Source organism: Culex quinquefasciatus, chromosome 3, assembly GCF_015732765.1.
Source record: "Culex quinquefasciatus strain JHB chromosome 3, VPISU_Cqui_1.0_pri_paternal, whole genome shotgun sequence".
NCBI lineage: Eukaryota > Metazoa > Arthropoda > Insecta > Diptera > Culicidae > Culex > Culex quinquefasciatus.
In genome coordinates this window covers 94,433,378-94,457,458 of record NC_051863.1, presented here as the reverse complement: position 1 = coordinate 94,457,458, position 24,081 = coordinate 94,433,378, and the positions used below count along the sequence as shown (strand labels likewise).

General features: G+C 39.2%; 1 long non-coding RNA gene across 1 annotated transcript; it reads right to left on the bottom strand.

The window, feature by feature from the left end:
• Positions 1–2,006: 2,006 nt before the first annotated feature.
• LOC6053828 lies at positions 2,007–2,570 on the bottom strand. The gene is made up of 3 exons (XR_005278708.1): positions 2,435–2,570; positions 2,208–2,371; positions 2,007–2,147 (listed from the first exon to the last, which is right to left on the bottom strand). It is a non-coding gene; the product is annotated as an uncharacterized LOC6053828 (long non-coding RNA).
• Between the last annotated feature and the right edge of the window lie 21,511 nt (positions 2,571–24,081).

Here is a 24,081-nt window from a genome sequence, read left to right as displayed (position 1 = left end):
TTTGAAGCTTCCATTTTTAACCAATTTTTTGCTGTGAGGGCATTTTTCTTGTTATTCGGAGACTTCTACTGTTGCGATGGTAAACTGCAGCAGGCAGGTTACAAGCACTTGGGAGTCTTTGGCGACTTTCAGCGTTTGCGATGGAAGCAATTCGCGAGTCTAGTTACAAAAAAAAAAACAATAAAAATTGTTGGAGGTTATGCAACTCACAGCCTGTAGCAAAAAACTGTCACTAAGAAACAAAATATACATCTGAGCATAAAAAAATAAACTTTGTGATAAAAAATTATGCTAAACGTTGAAAGGAACAAATTTAAAAAAAACGAAATATAAAGAATAGTTTGGAGATTACTTGCCACAACTACAACTACTAGAACTACAGGTTGTCTAGGGGAAATCAGATTGGTCGATTGGTTACAAGCACTTGGGAGTCTTTGGCGACTTTCAGCGTTTGCGATGGAAGCAATTCGCGAGTCTAGTTACAAAAAAAAACAATAAAAATTGTTGGAGGTTATGCAACTCACAGCCTGTAGCAAAAAACTGTCACTAAGAAACAAAATATACATCTGAGCATAAAAAAATAAACTTTGTGATAAAAAATTATGCTAAACGTTGAAAGGAACAAATTTAAAAAACGAAATATAAAGAATAGTTTGGAGATTACTTGCCACAACTACAACTACTAGAACTACAGGTTGTCTAGGGGAAATCAGATTGGTCGATGCTAAATAAGTCGGCACTGGCAACGTATGTTTTGCAACACTGCCAGTTTTGCTGAGCGTAAAGGGTGGTTGGTGTCCAGCGCGATTGGATATGTCAAACATTGGCCAATCTGTTTGCCTTGACAATCTGTACTTAGAACCTCTGATCAGACTGTCAGACATTTGAAACTAAAGAGGGAGTGTGTGAGAGAGAGAAGAAGCGACACACACCGAGCATTCAAAGGGTTCGGCTTCTTCAGTCTATGCACATACTTAGGAACGAGCAGTCGTTAGAGTTGCGCGATGCATGGGTGGAAAAAAAGTAGCAGAATACAAAATGAATATTATGCCCTGCTGAATTGCGAAGTGTGTTAAAAAGAATTGAATAGAAGTGTTTGAGACTGATTGGGCTACGACACAAGGGTTCTTACTTATTCCTGGCGAGTTTTGCTTGTTGTTGTCATGCCTTGATTGCGACTACGACGTCATTATGCTGACCGAAACCTGGCTGGACGACTCAATAAATGCTGTGCAGCTGTTTGGAAATGCTTTTGAAGTGTTTTCTACTCATCGCAACGCCGGAAACAGCCGCCGTACCGTGGGTGGCGGTGTACTCATAGCTGTCCGGAAGTCCTTGGATTCGACTGTATGCGCTGAAGCTGCTGCTGTCAATCTTGAACAAATCTTCGTCAAAATTCAGCTGAAGACGCAGAAGGTTTTTGCCGGCTGTTTCTATCTACCTTCTGAAAAACGCTACGAACATCAATTGGTAGAGGATCACATAACCTGCATTGAATCCGTTGCTGGACTCGCTGATCCAAGCGATTACATTGTGGTCGCCGGAGATTACAATCAGTCCAATCTGGTTTGGAAGGCGCTATCCGGCAATCGCTCGTTCGCCGACCCCCCTGCACACGCACACGCGCTGTCGGATGGAAAAAAAACAACACATGAAGTGCTAATCGATGGTGTCGCTACACGCAACCTAGACTTCGGTCAAATTCGCCGAAATTCTCGGTAAATTTATCAGAAATTCTCTGATAGAGCGTCTCTATCAGAGAATTCTCCGTCAAATCTTTATCAGAGATCTCAGTCAAAATCGGTCAAATTCATTCGGCCCGATTTTGACGTTTCTTTCTATGTATTGTACACTCAATCTCACCGCGGTTTGTTATAGTATTGGTGTACGCGGAAAATGAATTTTAGTTCAAAATCCCACCGCTTGGGCAGCGCTGTCATCGACGCGCATGCATCCAGCCCGGTAATTTTCAATGGAGATTTTTGGAAAATACGCACACACACAGCTTTAAAGAAAAGAGGCAAAGGCAACGTTTATTTCTGAGGAAAAATACACAAAAAAACACTTTCATTAAATACAATGATCAGGTTCCATCTGCTCATGTCCTCGGCTGGATTACGATCCCGTTCCGGCCTGGAAGTATTAATCTGGAACCGGAAGAAAATGATTTTAGTGTGTTACAGCCTTTCGTGATCCCCGAATCTTACCTTCCAGCAGCCGGGTCGAGGTCAACTGCTTCATCGTTCGGAACCGGTCATCATCATGACAATCGATGTCGGCGTGGTCTTTATGAGCAGGCAATTCTCCGGTGGAATTTCTTTTCCACCGAATCCAGAGAACAGTCCCGCTGCTGCTCAGGTGTTTTGAAGAACTGCAAACAAAAAATCAACTTTGTCACTTGGTAAAAACACTTTTAGGGAAAAATAAAACTTACCATAAATAATGGCCCGACATTCTAAATAAGTCTTGTTGCCACTAGTTTCTATTTTTTTCCAAAGCGGCAAATAAAAAAGCAATGGTTGCTTTGACACGTCACATACAGGTTGAAAAATGATGACAGCTCGTCTTTGTCTGTTTCTTAACCCTTAGCTGCCAACAACACTGAAACTCGTTAACCCTTGGATGTTCTTATAATAAAAAACAAAATGTAAAAATGTCGAAATGCCAAAATGTCAAAATGTCAAAATCTAAAACTGTCAAAATTTCAAAATGTCCAAATGTCAAAATGTCAAAATGTCAAAATGTCAAAATGTCAAAATGTCAAAATGTCAAAATGTCAAAATGTCAAAATGTCAAAATGTCAAAATGTCAAAATGTCAAAATGTCAAAATGTCAAAATGTCAAAATGTCAAAATGTCAAAATGTCAAAATGTCAAAATGTCAAAATGTCAAAATGTCAAAATGTCAAAATGTCAAAATGTCAAAATGTCAAAATGTCAAAATGTCAAAATGTCAAAATGTCAAAATGTCAAAATGTCAAAATGTCAAAATGTCAAAATGTCAAAATGTCAAAATGTCAAAATGTCAAAATGTCAAAATGTCAAAATGTCAAAATGTCAAAATGTCAAAATGTCAAAATGTCAAAATGTCAAAATGTCAAAATGTCAAAATGTCAAAATGTCAAAATGTCAAAATGTCAAAATGTCAAAATGTCAAAATGTCAAAATGTCAAAATGTCAAAATGTCAAAATGTCAAAATGTCAAAATGTCAAAATGTCAAAATGTCAAAATGTCAAAATGTCAAAATGTCAAATGTCAAAATGTCAAAATGTCAAAATGTCAAAATGTCAAAATGTCAAAATGTCAAAATGTCAAAATGTCAAAATGTCAAAATGTCAAAATGTCAAAATGTCAAAATGTCAAAATGTCAAAATGTCAAAATGTCAAAATGTCAAAATGTCAAAATGTCAAAATGTCAAAATGTCAAAATTTCAAAATGTCAAAATGTCAAAATGTCAAAATGTCAAAATGTCAAAATGTCAAAATGTCAAAATGTCAAAATGTCAAAATGTCAAAATGTCAAAATGTCAAAATGTCAAAATGTCAAAATGTCAAAATGTCAAAATGTCAAAATGTCAAAATGTCAAAATGTCAAAATGTCAAAATGTCAAAATGTCAAAATGTCAAAATGTCAAAATGTCAAAATGTCAAAATGTCAAAATGTCAAAATGTCAAAATGTCAAAATGTCAAAATGTCAAAATGTCAAAATGTCAAAATGTCAAAATGTCAAAATGTCAAAATGTCAAAATGTCAAAATGTCAAAATGTCAAAATGTCAAAATGTCAAAATGTCAAAATGTCAAAATGTCAAAATGTCAAAATGTCAAAATGTCAAAATGTCAAAATGTCAAAATGTCAAAATGTCAAAATGTCAAAATGTCAAAATGTCAAAATGTCAAAATGTCAAAATGTCAAAATGTCAAAATGTCAAAATGTCAAAATGTCAAAATGTCAAAATGTCAAAATGTCAAAATGTCAAAATGTCAAAATGTCAAAATGTCAAAATGTCAAAATGTCAAAATGTCAAAATGTCAAAATGTCAAAATGTCAAAATGTCAAAATGTCAAAATGTCAAAATGTCAAAATGTCAAAATGTCAAAATGTCAAAATGTCAAAATGTCAAAATGTCAAAATGTCAAAATGTCAAAATGTCAAAATGTCAAAATGTCAAAATGTCAAAATGTCAAAATGTCAAAATGTCAAAATGTCAAAATGTCAAAATGTCAAAATGTCAAAATGTCAAAATGTCAAAATGTCAAAATGTCAAAATGTCAAAATGTCAAAATGTCAAAATGTCAAAATGTCAAAATGTCAAAATGTCAAAATGTCAAAATGTCAAAATGTCAAAATGTCAAAATGTCAAAATGTCAAAATGTCAAAATGTCAAAATGTCAAAATGTCAAAATGTCAAAATGTCAAAATGTCAAAATGTCAAAATTTCAGTCAAAATTTCAGTCAAAATGTCAAAATGTCAAAATGTCAAAATGTCAAAATGTCAAAATGTCAAAATGTCAAAATGTCAAAATGTCAAAATGTCAAATTGTCATTTCAATTGAAAATTTGACAATTTGTGAATTTGTGAATTTGTGAATTTGTGAATTTTTGAATTTGTGAATTTTTGAATTTGTGAATTTGTGAATTTGTGAATTTGTGAATTGGTGAATTTGTGAATTTGTGAATTTGTGAATTTGTGAATTTGTGAATTTGTGAATTTGTGAATTTGTGAGTTTGTGAATTTGTGAATTTGTGAATTTGTGAATTTGTGAATTTGTGAATTTGTGAATTTGTGAATTTGTGAATTTGTGAATTTGTGAATTTGTGAATTTGTGAATTTGTGAATTTGACAATTTGACAATTTGACAATTTGACAATTTGACAATTTGACAATTTGACAATTAAACAATTTAACAATTAAACAATTAAACAATTAAACAATAAAACAATTAAACAATTAAACCTCGGGTGAGTTTTCAAAAAGCCGTAAGAGCCACCGTGACCTCTGACACTACTTTTCGTTTTTCTCCAAAATGAAACAAAATTTCATCTATCTTTAGTTTGGGGCACTTGAAGGACGTGTGGATGAACAATCTCAAGCATTTTTGATATTGGTTTTTCGTAAGTAGGTCGAATACCGATGCAAAAAGTACTTTGTTTACCAATGGCTCTTACGGCTTTTTGAAAACTAATCCGAGAAACAATAAAACAATAAAACAATTAAACAATTAAACAATTAAACAATTAAACAAATAAACAATTAAACAATTAAACAATTAAACAATTAAACAATTAAACAATTAAACAATTAAACAATTAAACAATTAAACAATTAAACAATTAAACAATTAAACAATTAAACAATTAAACAATTAAACAATTAAACAATTAAACAATTAAACAATTAAACAATTAAACAATTAAACAATTAAACAATTAAACAATTAAACAATTAAACAATTAAACAATTAAACAATTAAACAATTAAACAATTAAACAATTAAACAATTAAACAATTAAACAATTAAACAATTAAACAATTAAACAATTAAACAATTAAACAATTAAACAATTAAACAATTAAACAATTAAACAATTAAACAATTAAACAATTAAACAATTAAACAATTAAACAATTAAACAATTAAACAATTAAACAATTAAACAATTAAACAATTAAACAATTAAACAATTAAACAATTAAACAATTAAACAATTAAACAATTAAACAATTAAACAATTAAACAATTAAACAATTAAACAATTAAACAATTAAACAATTAAACAATTAAACAATTAAACAATTAAACAATTAAACAATTAAACAATTAAACAATTAAACAATTAAACAATTAAACAATTAAACAATTAAACAATTAAACAATTAAACAATTAAACAATTAAACAATTAAACAATTAAACAATTAAACAATTAAACAATTAAACAATTAAACAATTAAACAATTAAACAATTAAACAATTAAACAATTAAACAATTAACATGAGCATGAGCATGAGCATGAGCATGAGAGATCACCCATGGTTGCCCCTCCGTTGCTGAACAGAACCGTAATATCCTTTCAGCACTACTGATTATAGGCTTCGACGATCTAGTGGTGTTTCCCTTATCAACAGCATGTATGAATGCGCTGAAAAGATAAAACACCATGATTGCCAAAACAAGATCAGTTGCGAATAGGTAGCAGTCATTGGCCACCAACGGCGCCCGCCATGTCAGTTTGTAGATCTCGATTTTTAGGGACGGGAATGTTAGTTAGCGCAGGTTGCTACTAGGGCAGCTGATTTACTCTGTGCTTACACCCCACAAGCGCCAGGAACCTGAAAATTGGTTAGTAGGATAGGGTGTTTGGTCAGGATTCATCATAGAAGATGATGATGCGACCCAAAATCATAGTGTTTGTTGAAAGGTATTATATTTTATTCTCAAGGCAAACAATCGGTTGCTGCGGATGAGACATTTCCCGTTTAACTGTTGTTAAATTTTAAATGAAATGGTTTAATCTTAGACAGCCGGCTGTGCAAAGATAAAACCAAATAATATTTATTTATAAAATGAGGTGTTAAACGCAATGCTGCAATGATAGCGTAGTCTGATTTTTAATTATATAATCATTTAGTTCATGAATTTGCAACGGAATAGACGCGACGAACGCAATCATCAAGTGCCTTCCGATCTTCTTTCTGTTAGCTAGATAAGGTATTGATTTTCGTTGCCTCTCGAGCTACGATGCTATGGAGAGGGCTTAACACACAAACAACCGACGTCGAGCCCTGCGAGCTACGGAGCTATGGGAAGGTCTTTTCAACACAAAAAGACTCGCGCACCACACGACGTTCTTAATGAATCAAAATAATTTTGCTGCGCGATAAACCGAACGAACTTAGATCGTTTTTATCGAAAACTATATCACAATTCACGACAAAAATGCGAAACAAAAGGCACACACAAAAAAAATCACTTTTCACTCCAAATATTTTTTTATTACGACCACGCGCTCCCTTTGCCAATTATGCTCTGATGACGCTGCATTTTTGGAGTGTAATTTTCTCCTCGCAGCGCACAATTCACGACAAAAATGCGAAACAAAAGGCACACACAAAACAAATCACTTTTCACTCCGAATATTTTTTACGACCACGCGCTCCCTTTGCCAATTATGTACTGATGACGCTGCATTTTCGGAGGGTAATCTTCTCCTCGCAGCGCACAATTCACGACAAAAATGCGAAACAAAAGGCACACACAAAAAAAAAATCACTTTTCACTCCGAATATTTTTACGACCACGCGCTCCCTTTGCCAATTATGTACTGATGACGCTGCATTTTCGGAGGGTAATCTTCTCCTCGCAGCGCACAATTCACGACAAAAATGCGAAACAAAAGGCACACACAAAACAAATCACTTTTCACTCCGAATATTTTTTTACGACCACGCGCTCCCTTTGCCAATTATGTACTGATGACGCTGCATTTTCGGAGGGTAATCTTCTCATCGCAGCGCACAATTCACGACAAAAATGCGAAACAAAAGGCACACACAAACAAAAATCACTTTTCACTCCGAATATTTTTTACGACCACGCGCTCCCTTTGCCAATTATGTACTGATGACGCTGCATTTTCGGAGGGTAATCTTCTCCTCGCAGCGCACAATTCACGACAAAAATGCGAAACAAAAGGCACACACAAAAAAAAAATCACTTTTCACTCCGAATATTTTTTACGACCACGCGCTCCCTTTGCCAATTATGTACTGATGACGCTGCATTTTCGGAGGGTAATCTTCTCATCGCAGCGCACAATTCACGACAAAAATGCGAAACAAAAGGCACACACAAACAAAAATCACTTTTCACTCCGAATATTTTTTACGACCACGCGCTCCCTTTGCCAATTATGTACTGATGACGCTGCATTTTCGGAGGGTAATCTTCTCCTCGCAGCGCACAATTCACGACAAAAATGCGAAACAAAAGGCACACACAAACAAAAATCACTTTTCACTCCGAATATTTTTTACGACCACGCGCTCCCTTTGCCAATTATGTACTGATGACGCTGCATTTTCGGAGGGTAATCTTCTCCTCGCAGCGCACAATTCACGACAAAAATGCGAAACAAAAGGCACACACAAACAAAAATCACTTTTCACTCCGAATATTTTTACGACCACGCGCTCCCTTTGCCAATTATGTACTGATGACGCTGCATTTTCGGAGGGTAATCTTCTCCTCGCAGCGCACAATTCACGACAAAATGCGAAACAAAAGGCACACACAAAAAAATCACTTTTCACTCCGAATATTTTTTACGACCACGCTCCCTTTGCCAATTATGTACTGATGACGCTGCATTTTCGGAGGGTAATCTTCTCATCGCAGCGCACAATTCACGACAAAAATGCGAAACAAAAGGCACACACAAACAAAAATCACTTTTCACTCCGAATATTTTTTACGACCACGCGCTCCCTTTGCCAATTATGTACTGATCAATTAAACAATTAAACAATTAAACAATTAAACAATTAAACAATTAAACAATTAAACAATTAAACAATTAAACAATTAAACAATTAAACAATTAAACAATTAAACAATTAAACAATTAAACAATTAAACAATTAAACAATTAAACAATTAAACAATTAAACAATTAAACAATTAAACAATTAAACAATTAAACAATTAAACAATTAAACAATTAAACAATTAAACAATTAAACAATTAAACAATTAAACAATTAAACAATTAAACAATTAAACAATTAAACAATTAAACAATTAAACAATTAAACAATTAAACAATTAAACAATTAAACAATTAAACAATTAAACAATTAAACAATTAAACAATTAAACAATTAAACAATTAAACAATTAAACAATTAAACAATTAAACAATTAAACAATTAAACAATTAAACAATTAAACAATTAAACAATTAAACAATTAAACAATTAAACAATTAAACAATTAAACAATTAAACAATTAAACAATTAAACAATTAAACAATTAAACAATTAAACAATTAAACAATTAAACAATTAAACAATTAAACAATTAAACAATTAAACAATTAAACAATTAAACAATTAAACAATTAAACAATTAAACAATTAAACAATTAAACAATTAAACAATTAAACAATTAATCAATTAAACTATTGAACAATTTTTTAAAAAAATTAAAAAAATTCTTAATTTATAAAATAATTAATTTTGTAACGTAATTTTTTAATTGCCCTATTTCACATAATCGCTGAATGCTCCCCGTCTGAGATGAAGGCTTATGCCGATAACCGCCACTAGGGGCGCAACGATCTTTGGATGAATTAGAAGTGAATCCTCGTGTACGATACAATTGGTACGTTCGTTTGAACAGCCAGTGCGGCACTGAGTGCCACACTCGTCGGTGCCGGTTTTGGTTCAAACGAACATTCTTTTTCAGTGTGCATGGAACTCGCATGAAACTGAAAAAATATCGAGTGCGGCACTAGAGTTTCAGTTCCAAGATGGCGGCGAAACTCGTCCGGAACTAGCGCGAGTTTCTTCAAAGAAACACTTTGACAGCTCTAAATGCGGCACTCAGTGTGGAACTAGCCATGAAACGAACGTACCAAATGTTGTGCTCATGTGTGCGTTAAAGTTGTTTACTTGGATGAACTCAAACCAAAAAGTTTATCAGAGAATCTCTGATAGACGATTATCAGAGATCGGTCTGATAAGCGCCAGGTTTGCGTGTAGAAACAGCTTGCATCAATGCAATCTCGTACCCAATAATCAGAACAGAATCCTTGACCTTATCTTCATCAGTGATGGGGCTGAAGCGAACGAATCTCTAGTTCCTCTAGATAGGTATCACCCTGCACTGGTTTTCGATCTCTCTGCTGTTTTGGACGTAGAATTCGAAGACGTTCACGACCCCCTCGATCTAAACTTCCGGAAGTCAGACTTCAGCGAGCTGATTCGGAGCTTGGAAAACACTGACTGGTGTGTTTTAGGATCTTCAGATGTTGATGCTGCAGTTGATATCTTCGGATCTGTCGTACGAGAACTTCTCGCGAGGCAAACCCCCTGCCGGCGACCTCCTCGAAAACCGGCTTAGAGCAACGCGAGTTTGCGCGAACTCAAAAGCAACGAGCTGCTGCCCTCGAGCGATACACCCAGCACCGCGGACCGATTACACAAGCTGTGTTTAAAGCTGCTAGCTCCCGATACAAATCTTACAACAAGCGCTGCTACAAAAGCTACATCCGAAAAACACAAGAAAATCTTCGCCGCAACCCGTCGCAGTTCTGGTCCTTTGCTAAATCTAAATATCAAGAAAATGGACTGCCCTCTGCTATGGTTTTAGGAGAGACTGTAGCCAAAACGAAACGTCGAAAAGTGCACCCTTTTCGCCCAACACTTTGCATCTGTTTTTCAACAACCTGGTCCAGCACCTGCCTCTGAAAAGCATCTGGAACTGGTACCGCGCGACGTAGTGGACATCGATGTTTTCGTCGCTTTCAAGGACATGTTAAAACGTGCATCGCTGAAACTAAAGTCGTCGAACGCGCCAGGACCTGACGGCATCCCATCGGTAGTGCTCAAGCGCTGTTTCGAACAACTGTCGGAGCCGCTTTTGAAAATTGTGAACCTGTCCTTGCAACAATCCAAGTTTCCAACTGAATGGAAGAAATCAGTGATGTTTCCGGTGTTTAAAAAGGGTGCAAAACGATTGATTGGGAATTACAGAGAAATCACTTCTCTCTGCGCTGGATCGAAGCACTTAGAAATTGTTGTTGGTGAAGTCATCTCTTCCAACTGCCGCAGCTTCATCTGTCCCGAGCAACACGGATTTATGCCAGGAAGATCTGTCACTTCAAACCTGATGGAATTTACAAACTTCTGCATCGAGAATATTGCGGCGGGTCGACAAGTAGATGCAGTTTACACTGATTTGAAGGCAGCTTTTGACCGCTTGGACCATACCATCGTGCTCCAGAAACTTGCTAAGCTCGGATTCTCATCTCGCATGTGTCGCTGGCTGGAATCTTTCCTCAAAGAACGGATAATCCAAGTAAAGATTGGTACATCGCTGTCAGCCGAGTTTTCTAACGGATCGGGTGTCGCACAAGGAAGCAACCTTGGCCCACTTGTGTTCACTGTGTTCTTCAACGACTCCAACGCCTTTTTTGTCGACAAATGCAAGCTTCTGTATGCTGACGACTTCAAAATTTTCCTGGACCTCGCTGATTGCTACGGTCTTCAGTCTTGCCTCGACAAGTTCTCTAACTGGTGTGACGTGAACCGCTTGGAACTCAGCGTGCAGAAGTGCACAACTATTTCCTTTCACCGGAAAACAAGGCGCGAGGTGTTTTCGTTTGATTACTCGCTAGGTGGGCACGTGCTCGAGCGGCTCGAAGTCGTGAAAGACCTTGGGGTCCTTGGGGGCCTTCGGTCGTTGTACTTTGCCTTGGTCAGGTCCCATTTGGAATATTCGTCCGTAATCTGGTCTCCTTATCATCAAAACTGGATTGACCGTATCGAGAGAATCCAGAAAAAGTTCGTGTGGTACGCCTGCAGAAAAATGCCCTGGAACGACCCTACACGACTGCCGAGCTACGAAGCACGCTGCAACCTGCTTGGCATCGAAACACTGGAGACGCGACGAACCATTGCGAAAGCTGTCTTCGCTGCTAAGATCCTGACCGCTGAAATTGATTGCCCACATCTTTTATCCCTACTAAATACAAATATTTCTTCCAGAAATCTGCGTCCTCGAGCTGACCAGGGACTTCTCGCACGCTCGTTCGCAAGGACAGACTATCAGCGCAACTCTCCCGTGAGATCCATTTCTGACGCTTTTAACGACGCCTACAGGTTTTTCGAATTTCACGAACCCGTGAGCAAGTTCCGCGAAAAGCTGCGCGCCGAGTTCAAGGAGAGGACACGAATTCGTTTAAGTAGAAACTAAAATGACAATTTTTTAACGCGTTGTAAATTATGTTTGTATTGTGCTACCTGTAATTGTATTTTATTTTATTTGTAAGAGCATTGAGCAATACCAAACCATTTAGACCATTTAGGTCCGATGGTTTGGTATTGCTCAATTCTTCTATGGAGTCCCGTCGGTTGCAACTTTTTTTGGTGTTTACAAAAATTGTACATGCAGCGTGTAATATTAAGTTTATTTTTTGACGAAGGTGATGTGCATGCTTTTGCTGCCGATTTTACCATCGGATTTTTTGCTGTGTAGTATTCAATCTTTGTGTTGTTCGAGAAATCCCATGCGTAGTTGTGATCCTTTCTGCTAGCAAGCAAAATTTTGAGTCCATCAGCACACAAGTGAAAGCACCAGATTTGATAAACCCGGTCAGCCACTTTCGCACCGAATCCGATGACGATGTTTTCAAAAAATGGGTGGCAACTTTTCGCGTCGTTCAAATTCTTCCTTCTCGCTCACGTCCCCAGGAAGGGTAGCGAACTGGTTTCCAGACAAATTTTGAGCGTACTTGATCAAACTGCCTGGCTTTGCAGATAGCGCTTCGGCGTTCTTTAGCTTCTTCAAATCTGCCGATCCTGCTGGTGAGGACCGCTTCTTTTTCTTGCCGTTAGACATTTTCAGCACTTATTTCGTGTTTGAGGGACGCTCGTCTGACTCGCTGCTCTGCTAATTGCAGACTCACTGATAGCAAAACCATGAAATTTACTGTAACCATGAAATCTACATCATTACAATGAAGTTTGAAGATAATCAACTAAAACTTACCATAGATATTATAATTGCATGGTTTTGACAATGCAAATCATCATATAATTTTATTCGGGATACGGTTGCTGCTACCTCCGAGTTTAACTAGTAACCATTAGGCTACAGGTAGATAGCACAATTTTAGTTTGCTGGTTTTTGAGTCCATCGATCAAGATATAATTTATCGATTGCTTTTTTCAGAGTTACGCAGACGAAGACCATGATCTACTTGGAGTTTTAGAGCATGTATATAAAACCATGGAAGATTTTCTTGGAACCTGCTTATCATTGGACTCTCAAGACGAAAAGCCAAAGAAAGTACATGTACCAAACGAATAAAATCAATTTTGAGTTAACACTAGAAACGAAACTCATTGAAAAAGTATCAATAAATCATCTTGTACTATAAACGTGTATGGAATCTATCGCAACGTAATTTTGTCAACATATTGGCGGAAAAAATCGAACTGTAAAATGCTGTATAACATTAAAAAATCGAACTGTAAAATGCTGTATAACATTAAAATTCTAAGACTCATCAACAAAAACAAACAAACAACAGTTATAAATCTGAATTTATGAATGAAAAAGAAGTTTATAAATAATATTTACAAACTTCTTTTCATTAATAAATTCAGATTTTTATTTTATTTTCTTTTTTATGTACATATTATGTACATAGAGTTATCTACATGGGCATGTATTGCGTGTACGTACACGAAAAGATTGAGGTTAAATTGTGTACCCGCCAGCAAAACAAATGGGGCGCTAGTGTGCGTGAGCTCGGGCTTAGATAACTCTATTGTACATTTAACGTTTGCGTAATAAATATATTTTTCAACAAAATGAGTGGATTAGCGTTTTATTCATGTCAATTTTTTTAATGTAATAAAAACGATTTATGTCTTTGAACATTTTTATTTTGAGCCGTGTTCGCTCAGCTTAAGAGGTAGTTACCAAGTGATAAAGCAACGATAGCCCAGTCACGACGTTCTAGCAGGATTCTAGCAGAGTTCTCACAGAGCTGGATATTCTTACAGCATTCTAGCAGAAATGTTCCACCGTTCTAGCAGGATTCTGGCAGAACCAGCTCTGCTAGAATATTTCGTGACTGGGAGTAAGTAATATGACAATTTATAATTGGCTTCCAAACGTCAAACTCTGAGATACCTACAGCGCCTCCATATTTCATAACTGGAACTAAACGAAGAATGACTTGAGCTTGTTTTGTTTACGCGAGTCAAACTTTTTTGCCTTTCTTACTAAAGAAAGGTATGAGGTTTGCTTTTGGCTCCGACGCCAAATCATGCTTCGTTCCCAAATCATTTCTCGAGAAATATTCATTCAACAAATCTGCAAAAAATCATGGACGATCGATTTTCGACGCCCGATCGTTTGACAATGACAGAATTGGTCTATCTTCAATATCCGATTTTTGGCGCTTAATTTACTGTAGAGCACGCGTGACGTCCGTGTGTGGTAAAAAAGTGCTCAATTTTGTGGTAGGGGGTTTCTCAGAGCCCACATTATGGATTTAAGCTCTCTTGGGCGCATTTGAAAGGGGATGTGCTGAACCTAAACCAGTTCCATACCAAATTTGAATTTATCCATTTTTTAAGGGGACTCGGAGTGTGTTTTCACCTGATCAGGCGGTTTTCAAATGAAAATTCGGTCGAAAATTGAAATATTGAAATCGTTTATTTATCCAAAAAATTGCATTTTTCGAGCCCTACATCCTCCCAAATTTTCATCCATGTCGATAATGTGGTTCTTGATTTACAGCTTGTGGACTAATTCACTGCACGGAGAGACTGTGCCCAGAAATTTTAACAATTAAAATTGTTGATTTTACTTTCGTAAATTTCACAAAAACGTACTTGTTACGGCCAATTTTCAGTTGAATCAACCAAAATTCAGTAATAATTTAATAACCTGTTTGTTGAAAATGCTAAAGGCAAAAGTTAACAGATTTCCCGAACTCGAATGAACGTGCTCGACTGTTAGCTTTGGTTTTAGAAAAATCAAGATTTTTTTTGGTTAAATGTAAATATCAATTGGTTGATTATTTAAAAGATGAACTTGGGTTTGTTTACGTTTGTCATTTGAAGTCAGGATTCGAACAAGAGCGGTCGATTTGTTGAGTTTGTGTTGTTAATTGTGAAGTGAGAGAATGTGAAAGGTGAAAATCACACTATTTGGCTAATGTTGAAGTGCAAATCGAAGTGAACACTGTTGCAACTGTGGAGGTGCAATTGGTGAGTAAGTTTGTTGATGATTTCTCTGCAGGTGATAAACTATGAAGAACAAGACGAGGACATTCGCAATGAGGACCTCTGATGCGAGGGGACTTCATGACAATGTTTTAAGGAAAGGGAAGGGCAGTGAAAGGAAGAGGCGGGCGAACTCTTGCACGACAATACTTGCACGGGCAAATTTAACAAAAGGTTGGTTAATCTAAGTAAGTATGGATTTATTTTTACATAACAATTTATCTGTTGTGATTTTAATTAGAAAACTGAATAATCAAAACCTTCGTGCTTACGATGGATACAATTTTAATGAACCATTTTTTTCAGAATCATCAACCATAAAATATATGGAAATGAGTACACATAATATCAAAATATAAATGAGATGATGGGAAATGTCTAAAAATAAAATTTATAAAAGATATACAAAAGAAGATAGAAATATTTTAAAAATGCTGTTAATAGAAGACTGCTAAATAAACTGGTAAGTAAAACTCAAAATATTGTTTTCAGGAAACGGAGCATTATTGATATTTCTTCTTTCCTCATTATAATTACATTTATTTACGATCCTTTTTCAGTTTATAGACAAAATTAAGGATTTTGTATCAAATTACTAATAAATTTTATATGTCTATTTGCAGCAAAAGGTTCGTTTTGGTGTAAATTCTGTGTGAAAAATAACTAAACCTGAGACCGTTGTAGATGATGATGACTTATCGGATGATTGCACAGTGATGGTAAGTGAATACAACACTTAATTTTATACAACATAATAACTTACTTGGTGAAATATCTTCAAGGAATTCACGAGAAATTAAACATCTTTTATAAATATGTTTAACAAAATTTGTAATATGTTTTATTATTATTTTTTTAGATTTATGCAACGTATTTTTTTTCAAACTTTAATCAAACTTTACATGTTTTATAATAACAGATAATAAAAAGTTTTGTTTTGATGCTTTTTAACAGTAATTTAATAACTTCATGCAAAAAAAAACAAATTAGTACAAAAAGTTAAAATTTTAGGCAGAATAAATGCGAATATAAAAACACCCAGCATTAATTTGTGAGGCATTATTATAAAATTTACTGCAAATTCAATAAAAATATTGCTAACAATAGCTAATTATTGACTACATGCACGAATGTTTTTCTGTATTTAAGTAAGACATTAGTTAAAATTATAGCTAGAAATTCAGCCCGGCCTGTATCGTTAGATAATTAAAGAAAATATATATCGACACTAACATAAATTATGTTTAATTAAGAAATGTTTTGTTATAATTCACTAATAATTTGCAGCATGCAAAAATATTTCAGTTAATAAAACGAAAAAAATGTTGAAAAATAGTTGAAAAGTATGGCCCAGCCTGTTTTTACAGAATATTCCACAATATTTCAGCTTAAAACAAAAAAATTAGTTAATTTTCTGAAAAAATATTCTAGCAGTCGACTGCTAGAATTTTTCGGCCATTTAACCAACGAAAATGGCAATTCCAACTATTTTTTTAGTTAATTTTAGTTACTGGTGGTCAGCAATTTTGGGTTAACAAAATCAACAATCGATTGTTGAAAAAAAGCTGTGTAAAAAATTAACCCATACTTTTAGTTAAATTAACCAAGATTTTCTTAGATTTGCCCTGGCCGGTCTCTCCGTGTGTGAGGGGGAAAAACCCATAAAAAAGGTAAAAGCCAATTTTCGCCAAATGCCAAAACTGTTCCTTTGGCATTTTATTTAAAAAAATTGCCATATCATTTTTTTTCTGTTTGAGTATTAAGACACGGAATCCTGATTACGAGGACTATTGTATGGTGTTACCCATTTTTGCTGTTATTAAGCATTTCCAGATCCATAACACAGTCCCTATTGAGAGGAAAAGTGCTGTTTACTGTTTGTTTGTTTATTTCTCAACAGGCACTTATTGCCCAAATGAACTTAAAAACTAAGACTAAAACTAGAACATTCGTCTTAACACTGATAAAAACTTGGACTTAAACACTAGCGTGGTTCACGTTTCTATGAAAAAGACAAAAGTTGTTATTTTGTCTTGCATCAACCGGAATTTCGTTCTTTTATGTCCCCAGAAGCACTCCTGAAAATTTGAGCCCATTTGGTAAGGTCTAGGAGCTCCAGTTTTAATTTGAAATTTATATGGGATTTTGATTTATTTTCCATGGAAACTTTTTACATTGTATTAGGATTTTTTTTTATAAATCGATGAAATGACTTTATTCTTATAGTAGGAGATAGGTTTTGAACTGGGGAACAACTTTGTAGAACATACCAACATGCTAGGAAGTGACCCTTTAAAGATACAGATACTTTTATACGGTGGCTGGCCCCTTCAAAAGCCACCATCTAAAAGTATCTGTATCTTTAAAGGGTCACTTCCTAGCATGTTGGTATGTTCTACAAAGTTGTTCCCCAGTTCAAAACCTATCTCCTACTATAAGAATCAAGTCATTTCATAGATTTATAAAAAATCCTAATACAATGTAAAAGATAGTTTCCCATGGAAAATAAATCAAATCCCATATAAATTTCAAATTAAAACTGGAGCTCTAGCAAATGGGCTCAAATTTTCAGGAGTGCTTCTGGGGACATAAAAGAACGAAATTCCGGTTGATGCAAGACAAAATAACAACTTTTGTCTTTTTCATAGAAACGTGAACCACGCTATTAAACACATCACGGGACAAACTGACGTCAAAAACAGAGGACACTTTATTGAAGGCTCGCTTCAGTCCGACGATGGCTCCGCTGGCGCTGTAATTGGTACGGCGGAAAGGGATCTGCATGATTGGCGTGTGGCGTAGCTGGCGGGCAGGTGCAGTTATGGTGATCTTTTCTCGAAGAGAGGGCAATCGATCCTGTCGGTCAGAACGTCCGAAACTGTCAACGCACGGGCCAGGTCACGACGCAGCTGGAGAGTGTCGAGATGCATGAGCTGGCAACGGTCTTCGTATGGCGGCAGCTGCTGGGGATTTCTCCAGGGCAGCAGTCTCAGGGCGTATCGGACAAACCTGCGTTGAATTCTCTCTAGCTGATAAACGGCGTTGTTGTAGTGCGGAGTCAAACCGACGAGCAATATTCGAGCGAGGACCGGACCAACGAGCAGAACAGCGTTTTCAAACAGTGGATGTCGGTGAAGTGGCGTGTCATACGGATCACCAGACCGAGCTGACGGGATGCTTTGGCAGTTATGAAGGACACGTGTTGCTTGAAGGTCAGTTTAACGTTCAGTATGACACCGAGATCCTTAACGTGATCAACTCTTTCCACTAGTGTGTCGCCAAGATGGTAGTTGAAGAGTATCGGACAGTGCTTCCGGCTAAACGTTATCACCTGGCATTTACCGGGATTTAGGACCATGTGATTCGCCTCACACCAATCAGCGAACTTATCCAGTTCGCGTTGCAGGGCTTCGGCATCTTCGAGACAGTCGATCTTGGCGAACAGTTTGAGGTCGTCTGCGTAGGAAAGATGGGGTCCTCTCAAGGTGAAGTTGGCGTCGTTGAAATAGAACAAGAACACCAACGGACCGAGGTGGCTGCCTTGACCGATTCCAGAGGTAGCGTCGAAACTTTCGGAGAGTGCGTCCTCGATTTTCACCCGCAGCGAGCGTCCCGACAGATACGACCTGAACCATGTCAACAGGCTGCCACAGAATCCGAGCTTCTCGAGTTTGGCGATAGCGATACTGTGGTTAATCTTGTCGAAAGCTGCCGACAAATCTGTATAAACGGCGTCAGTTTGAGAGCGATTGTCGAAGCTATCGAACACGAACTCGATGAAGCACAGCAGATTCGTGGCAGTGGACCGTTTTGGAAAGAATCCATTCTGATCGCTGGATAATTCCTGGCGGCAATGGGCAAATATTGGACCAATCACCACCAACTCGAACAGTTTCGAGGCAGCGCAGAGGGCCGAGATACCTCTGTAGTTCTCGATGTTCCTTCGATCGCCTTTTTTATGCACGGGGAACATGAAGGCCTGCTTCCATGCACACGGGAACTTTCCGGAGGCGAGGGATAGCCGGAACAGGTGCAAGAGGGGCGATACCAGCGCGGACGAACATCGCTTCAGCAGTGTCGAGGAATTCCGTCCGGTCCAGGGGAGCTGGAATGTTTCAGTTTAGTTATCGCAGCTGATATGGCGTCGTCATCGATGTCAATCATGGGGAGAAATCGATCGCAACGGGGAACGCTGTTGGCAGCAATTTGGATCTCGTCGTCGGTGATATGTTCGTTTGTAAAAACACTCGAAAACTTTTTGGCGAACAGCCTGCAGATTTCCGCAGAGCTCTCAGCTTCCTCGTTGGCCAATCGCATGGACGAAGGCAGCCCAGATTCTTTGCGGTTCTCGTCGACGAATTTCCAAAACTTCTTCGGGTTAGCCTTCAGCTCACGCTGCTTCTTGCGCTGGTAGCTTGCCATACAACTGCGACTCAGACGCTGGTATTTGCTGTTCATTCTCAAGTAGTACTCGCGAAGGGAAAGTGTTCCACACCTAGAGAAGATCTTGAAAGCGGCTCGCTTCTGGGTTTTGAGGTTGCAAAGCTCCGGCGTTTGCCACGGTAGGTGAGTGGAATTACGCTTCCTGACCTTAGGCACGAAATGTTCGATGTGATCTCGCAGGATTGATGAGAATGTATCGACCGCGGCATCGACGTCGACAGAGTCCAAGACACTATCCCAGTCGATGTTGCGCAGTGCCAGAGACATTTCATCGTAATCAGCACCTCGGAAGTTGTAGCATACGGTGTCCGGTCGGTCTCGAGCAACAGAGCTGTGGCAGCCGTCGATGGTGACAACGAGCGCGGGATGGCGATTGACGATCTTAGCAAGCGGGGCCGGGGCAACGATTAGCGTTGGGGCGAAATCCTGTGCGCTCACAAAGCAAAGATCGAGGCGGCGACCGTCTTCGTTCTCAATATGGTTGATCTGCTGGAGAGTGGCCAGGTTATATCCAGCCAGAAGATCGCGCGCACAGGGATGGAATTGTGAGCGATCAGGATCCGGGTACAAGAAACCGTTACGGGAAGGTGTCCATGTCAGTTTCGGCAAGTTGAAGTCCCCTACGACAACGATGTCATCGATCGGGCGCGTGCGTTCTGCAATAGATGCTACCGAATCGAGATGGATCTTATACAGGTCCTTGTCGTAAATGCGATCCGGGGGGAAGTATACCACGCAGAGGAAAAGGACACGATCAGACAGCTTCAGAGACACCCAGACCTGCTCGACTGCTTTCCAAGCGTCTTGGACAATCCGGCGTGGCTTGAAACAGCGGCGTGCCGCGACGAGGACTCCTCCTCCTTCCGCTTTCCTGCTGTTGTTTGGTCCACGATTGCAGCGAAAAACTTCGTAATCCGGTCCGAAGACCTGCGACGAAAGCGTGTTCTCTTTCAGCCAAGTTTCCGTCAGGGCGATGAAGTCGAAGCATTCTCCTGAGCTGGCGTGAAGGTAGTCATCAAGGTTACCGTTCATGCCACCAGCATTTTGGTAATAAAGATGACATTGCTGAATCCTCGAGGAAACCCTAGCTAACGAGCGAGGGTGGGTGAGCGGTGCGTCGGAGGATTGCTGAGAGCTGGAAGGTTGTGAAGCATCAGGGAGCGTCGACTGAACGGAAAAACGCGAATACATGCCTGGGAGCGCATTTTGGAAGACCCTTTCTCTGGAACCGTACACAGGGCCGGGACGACTTTGATGTCCGGAACTAGATACGTCGCAGCAGAGCGGTGGCGCGACTGTGACGGGAGAGTCGGGGTCTTCCATGATGCGGAAAAGTGCTGTTCCATCCAGATGCTGTAAACTCCTTTCCTTGTGCCTTGTGCGCTATGCATCGCTAGAATCGCGGTGACAATTTTTTCGTGTCATTTTTCAAGCTCTTCCCAGCAGCTATTATTTGCCGCGCGGGGTCTTGTAAAGACAATTGTCTTTTGTGGTGCTATATTTGCGGTGTTCCCTTCGCTCTGATCTGGACAATGCGACTGGACTGCAGTGCAATACCGATCGGCTGGGCATTATTTACATGCGAAGACACGAGGAAAGTATTTTGGGAATGAGGCGCAAAGGAATATCCCAAGATCGATCACATGCTTGAAGAGCACGTGAAGCAACCGTTTCATACTCATACGGTTGCTGCTACCTCTGAACCTAAACCTAAGGCTGCCACCCTGAGAAGAACCCATGACTTTCCGCTTATGAGGCGTAACCACTCCATATCATAATCCAGACCATAATCGAGGTTCTGAAACAAATTTGACCTCTTTCGGATTTACCGTTCAGATTTTAGAAAATTTCCATTTTTGCCTTTCTTACTAAAGAAAGGTAAATCATGGATGATCGATTTTCGTCGCCTGTCAAGTTGAGCTTCACATAGAGTTTTGATACTAGATTACCCCCTTTTACTGCAAGTTGCTTTGTCGATTGCTCGTTCATCACACATCGCCTGTCATGATTATCTATGCTAAGCTTCAGTGAACGCAAACTAGACGCAAGCAGCTATCCGTTTTTTTTTTCATAAAATTATTTTTATTAGGTCCTTTCCGGTACTGGGACCTGGTTAGGACCGAGTCGGCTTTTGTAATTACATTTGACATAATAATTACAGAGGATCTTGTGTGTAAATGTTAGTGGGAGGGGAGCCGATTACCCGCGGCCTACTCGGAGTTAGTAGGGAAGGGATTGATGTTAAAGACAAGGCGTGGGATGGGAAGGGGGATTGTGTAGGGGTCTTGGTTGGCTCTGCTGGCCTTTGCCTCAGCCGCAACTCGGTGTCCAGCTGCTGGGGCGATCTTGCTTTGCATCCGGTTCAAACCAGAATCGACGGCTTTGTGTGAAGGCGAGTTATTCTAACTGAAGGAAAACTAACTGAAGGATGCCGAGCTCCTGTGGTCTAATGGTTACAGGTTTCGCTTTATGAGCGGAAGGTAGTGGTTTCAAACCCACATGGCTCGGCACATCCTTTCCCCTGTACTCTTCACATGTATAAGGACCAACTGTTCTCTGTATAATTGCCCTACAGAGCTCCACGGCCCGATCGCAAAAAGTGCTTTGAAGGGACGAGTTTTTCAGAAACCAGAACTTAAGGGCTAGCTGGGTATAAGTAAACGTAAAAAGGTGCACTTCGGTTCTAGCGATACATTTGGACAGTACAGAGTGGAAAAGGCAGAGCCAAAGAGGATTGAAAAAACATTCAAACCTCTTCGGCGGCGAAGTTACGGCAGTGGATCGCTCGACACACTTGCTCAACAATAGCGTGTGTGCGTGTCCCATCTGCCTAATAACAGAAGAAGCCTTTGTGATTCTATAAATAGAATTGCAAGTCCGCAATAGATCTAATTCCTGGTCGCAGTGGATAGTGGCATCAAACAAAAAAAAACTGAAGGAAAACTAACTGGAAGAAAACTAAATAGATATTTTGGAATCTGAGAGGAACTGATAGATAGGATAGAGAACATCAAGGTCTAGTTGAGATAGCGCGTCTTGCATCGGGATTTCTGGTGGTCTTCCTCGGGCCCTGAGGGTATCTTTCAACTTAAATCTGTGAGCCTGGTGATCTGGACACGCCCATACGAGATGGTCGATGTCCTGATAACCCTGCCCACAGTCGCATAAGTTCGTATCACTCATGTTGATACGGTACAGATGAGCCTTGGACGAGTAATGGTTCGACATAAGGCGGGACATCGTTCTGATAGGTCGTATGGAATACATCCAACGTCCCTTGGTGTCGTCGTCCCATTGTTTTTGCCAATCCAGGAGCGCACGCTGCCTCGGCAAACCGTAGCATTCTTGTAGGCTAATTGGCCTTTCAAAAATGTCTCCACTCTCAGCACCCTTCTTGGCGAGCAAGTCCGCTTTCTCATTACCCGGAATCGAGCAATGAGCGCGGACCCACACCACCGTGATGCTGAAGGACTGAGCCGCCAGGTTGTTTAAAGTCTTGCGTATTTCCGTGAGGAAAAACGCAGACTCCCTGGTCGGCTTCAGAGACCGGATAGCCTCAACAGAGCTAAAGCTATCGGTGAAGATGAAGTAGTGGTCAGGTGGCATGGTCTCGATGATTCGCAGTGCGCAGTAAACCGCGGCTAACTCTGCGACGTAAACCGAACTCGGGTCCTTCAGCTTAAAGAACAGCTGATAAGATTCATGATAAACACCGAAGCCCGTACAGCCGTCGAGCTTGGAGCCATCGGTGAAGAATCTGTTGTTTGGAGGAACATGGCTGTACTTTGATGCGAAGATCGACGGTACAACTCCCGCAGAAGATGGTTTGGGATACCGCGAGTATCGGCTTTCATGGACGTGTCGAAGCCAATCAGGGTGCTGCTGGTTAACGGAGGCGTGCGCTGTACCGTTGTGCTCGGGCTCCACTCCCACGATGACATAAAGTCATAATATAGAAGCATGCGCTGAGACTCAACGTGTAGGTTCAGCAACGTTTCAAAGTTGTCAATTACCAGTTTATTCCTGTAATCACACCGGATCAGGAACCGGTAAGACAGTTCGTAGTAACGAGTTCGCAGAGGCAACACTCCCGCCAAGACCTCGAGGGTCATGTTGTGAGTTGAGTGCATGCATCCCAAGACAATACGAAGACATCGGTACTGTATCTGCTGGAGAACCAACAAGCGTGATTTCGCAGCTGATTGGAAGCAGAAACTGCCATATTCCAGCACCGAGAGTATCGTTGTCTTGTACAGTCGAAGCAGGTCAGAAGGATGAGCACCCCACCGGTTGCCAGAGACACTGCGCAGAAAATTAGTTCTTTGCAGGCACTTTTGCTTCAGGTAGTTAATGTGCTTCCCCCATGTTCCCTTCTGATCAAAGATGGTACCCATGGACATGAAGTGGTCCGACTGCTCGATAGTCTTTCCCGAGAGAGAAAGATTGAGCTGCGGCGGTTCATGCTTCCCCGTAAAAACGACCAGTTCCGTCTTCTCCGGAGAGAATTCAATACCCTTTCCAACTGCCCAATGGGCCAAGTTGTTCAGAGTATCTTGCAAGGGTTCTAGCAGATCGAATTCCTTCTTGGCAGCGATTGAAACCACTGCGTCAT